The sequence below is a fragment of the Asterias rubens genome, chromosome 6 (assembly GCF_902459465.1).
Source record: "Asterias rubens chromosome 6, eAstRub1.3, whole genome shotgun sequence".
Lineage (NCBI taxonomy): Eukaryota > Metazoa > Echinodermata > Asteroidea > Forcipulatida > Asteriidae > Asterias > Asterias rubens.
The window spans coordinates 15,260,421-15,264,801 of record NC_047067.1 but is presented as its reverse complement, the minus strand read 5'-3'; positions in this window follow the sequence as shown (position 1 = coordinate 15,264,801).

Genomic DNA, 4,381 nt, shown 5'->3' with positions numbered 1-4,381 from the left:
TTAGCATAAAACCTTACTTGGTAACGAGTAATGGGGAGAGGTTGGTAGTATAAAACATTGTGAGAAACGGCTCCCTCTGAAGTAACGTAGTTTTCGAGAAAGATGATTTCGACACCTCAGGTTTAGAATTTAAGGTCTCGAAATCAAGCATCTGAAAGCACACAACTTCGTGTGACAAGGGTGTTTTTTCTTTTATTATTATCTCGCAACTTCGTCCACCGATTGAGCTCAAATTTTCACAGGTTTGTTATTTTATGCATATGTTGAGATACAGCAAGTGAGAAGACTGGTCTTTGACAACGACCAATTGTGTCCAGGTGTCTTTAAGGCTCAATGACAACACAACAAACATGAACAGGTAACTTATTATTGTAACATAGTTACCTTCTTCCCATGATGTTCAAGAAGTGAGGTGCAAATACGTGAAAAGAGAAAAGAGAGAGGGAAGGAGAGCGAGTCACAAAGCACACAGAAAAAGGAAGGGGGAAAACAATAAATAGGGAGACAAAGGGAGGGGGGTTTTGGGGGAAGGGGGGCTGGTTTAACCACAAGAAGATGGAAACACAAAGGACAAAATCAAGGGTGGGAAGAGGGGCAAGGTAGTTAATTAGTGAATAAGGCAGACTAAAAAGAGGGATAATTGTGGGGGAAAGGAAAATGCCGCAAGGACAAAAGGAGGTTATTAGTAATTTTATCCTTGGGTGTCCAGATCATTTAATGGTCTGAGGGAGACATATTTACAAAGAATACATAGTGAAGTTGTCCCACTGTTCTTGATGGTTACCAGAAACTCACCCATAAATGTTGTATATCAAAATATCAATATGCCAAATATGTTATGCATTCCTTAAAATATTCATGTACTCACTATGTAGGTTACCATTGGCTCTAAATCAACGTTTATAGGGCAGGTTTTTTTTAATGACTAATGGTTCCACATAATTGACGATTACACATGTATGATCAAGGAGCTGTCAACGCGTTGGTTACATGGCCAGTCGATATATAAATAAGTGCATTATTAATCGAGTATAGATTACTATGATAAATAACCTTTTTGAATAATACAAGCCCACAGGTCTGCTGTGTGCATTTAATATTAATAAAAGGATGTAATGTATGGTTCCTTCAGATGCTTGCTATACGTTCTCTTAAAGGCACTGGACACCATTGGCAATTGTCAAAAACCAGTGTTCTCACTTGGTGTATCCCATCATAACCAGAAAATAACAAGCCTGAACATTTGGGCTCAATATTGGTCATCGAAGTTGCGAGAAAATGATGAAAGAAAAAACACCCTTGTTGGACGAATTTGAACAAAAGACTTCTAGCTAGAAGTCTTTTAATATTTTAATGAGAAATTACTTCTTTCCCAAAAAGTACGTTACTTCAGAGAGAGTCGTTACCCACAGTGTTGTATACTATCAAAAGCTCTCCAATGCTCGTTTACAAGTCAGTTTTTAAGTTAATATTTGTTTTGAGTAATAACCAAACGTGTACCTTCCTTTTAATGACTTTAAAAAGCATCAAAAAGCAAGTATGCGCGTGTTTGAATGATTAGGGGTCTAAGTACGCCACTGCGCATGACAAACAACCACTACCGCAAAAGCCATTTTCGATACGGCTTCGCTAGATTTCGGTTCAGGCTATAGATTGGCCCCGCGGTTGTTTTGACAATATTGCGCTTGCTTTTCATACACGCAAAGGTCTTCAGACGAGAGGGTGGAGTCTGAAGCCAAATCCAACGCAGAAGCCGTGGTTTCGAAAAGGGCCTAAGAATTCCACGTGTTCTTCGTAGCTTTGTTTATCATTGTTTAACCACGGTTCCTATAGTTCCATCATCTGGCCCAGATATTGTTGAATTATGCTGATTAATATTCGAATTGATGTTCATATTTTGTTTCAATGCCTGATCTGTATATTCTATGATGGTAAATAAAGAACAATCAACAGGGAAAAGATTGGTGCTCCCGTTTTTCTGACGTTTATTCTTTAACAATAATAGGGAAATGTTTTTTACTTTGAGTTGCACATTATTTCTTTATAGGTCAACATTAGACTTGTGGACAAATCGTTTGTCTGTCGAGGTGAAAGTGAAACGGCTTTCTCGTGAGACTGCTTCTCCAGCTCTCATGACTACCCCAATGGGTTATTGGCAAAAGACATACATTCAACGACTTGTCCATAAGTCTAGGTCAACCTTCGTTCGATTCGGATAAAACGCCATTATTTCCACAACAACAAGGAATGACAGAAAACAAATTCGTAGTATGATTGATCGAATGATGAAATACTAAAATCTCCCGGGTCATAATTGAACCAACTTTAAGCATTCTCACAGTTAACCAGCTGCTAAGAAATCGGATGAGAATGGATTCCGGATACCAGAGGGACTGACCCGTTTCTAGGTCAGTGTAACCAGAACAGGTGTCAAACGACCCAGAAATGGCTCTGACGCTAACTATATACCCCTCTTCTAATACCAGTTTCCGGGTCAACCTGACTAAAAATGGGGCAGGCCCTCTGACACACAGAACCTTGGAGGTTTTTTCTTTGTTGTATTGGGATTTTGTTTCGTATAATCTTTTAAAAACAAGTTGCGCTTGCGGAGTTTGTAGAGTGCAGTGCAGCTTGAGAGGAACTCCGGTGTTTGTGGGATCATTTGCCTATTGGCTTACGTTAATTTACATAACAGATAAAGCATGCGTTGTATTATTTGTCTTTACCTGACGTTCAAAGATTCAACTGAATCCTGGACTAGACGGCGTTTTGTATCCATCCTCACGCAAGCTTTCTATTGTTTTGCTGTTATACCGCCTGGGACGTTAATAAAGAAAGTCAACTCAAAATAAACTTGCTTTACTCATCACTTATGACGGGAGTATCAATTTATTTAAACAATAATAGTTTTCAACCCGAACCCAACGGTACAACACACAGAAGTGGAAAACACTATGGAATAAAAAAAAGCAATATAATGTAATCGTACCTGGTTTCAACCCCAAAAGAAAAATCAATTTAAATGTTAATACATGAATACTTATCTTAGATCTTACATATTATTACAAAAATGAACTTAAGGTTACACTTTGGTGGAAATGGGGACTGCATGCCACATGGACGTTAGATACAATAATATAAAACATTTGAATTACACTTTCTGATTCCAAAATAACAGTATAACTATGTCACCAACTGTGTGTACGTTTATGTGTAACGGCCATTTGAATTCAACCTTTTTCAGGAAAAAGTTTCGACCCAACAAGACCCATGGAATCTTGACGTTTCGATTAATAAATGTGCTTTGTATATTTTCAGGAAAATTCCATGGCTCAATTTACTTCCTAATCGTATTTGTACAATGTCAACTCAAACTATTGAAAATAATGCTTGAGATATCTCCAACTAAACGTAAACACATTAATTATTGTACAAACATGAGTGAAATACTAGTGAAATAGGTGATGGGGGCAGACAAACAGATGCGTTGTGTTTCACTCCAAAACAAGTAAAAGAAATTCTTAGATAGTAAGATAGCAAGTGAATTCTGCATCACAAAGATCGTCATTATAGGCAACTATATAAAGCAATTAAATACAAGCAAAATAGATTCCCGTCCTAAGCCATCTTTTTCAAAAATAAAAGGTCGACAAGTTACGGTCAAAAAGTGTGTTTAAAACCATGGAATGTATCACCGTTAACCATTTCCGGGACAGAATTGACCAGGATTCCGGATCCCATTGGGCCTGACCATTCCTGGGTCAGTATGACCCAGAAATTGTGTCAAAGTGACCATAAACTCTGTCAAACTGGTGCAAAATCTGAGCACAATCTAAATTGTGAACTAGTTTCCAGAAGTAGGTCAGGCCAAATGGGCTGAGGAGTCTGGGTTGAATTTGATCCAGGAGGTTTTTAAGAGTGAACATGACACCCTACTTTCGTTTTCGATTCACCACAAACAAAAACGCGCTTAGAAAACAGTGACAAAAAAAAGTACAATTTGTGAAAAACAGAGAGAAATAATTAGATCTGGATTAAGGTTTGAGAGACTGGAGGAGTTATTAAGAACACGGTGTGATGTGAATTAACAACTAAGATGCCTTGAAGCGTGTGTTCTCCAGTCTTGTAAACAAGACAAGGGTTCAAACAACTAGAAGCTCAACCATCCTTCGGGGCCCGAACACAGGTCGAAAACACAAAGTATCCAACCGGTTTTTGTTTTAGTCTTTTTTTATGGTATGCAAATAATATGTGATTGACTTGCTCTTAAAGGCAGTGAACACTATTGGTAATTACTCAAAATAAATATTAGCATAAAACCTTACTTGGTAACGAGTAATGAGGAGAGGTTGGTAGTATAAAACATTGTGAGAACCGGCTC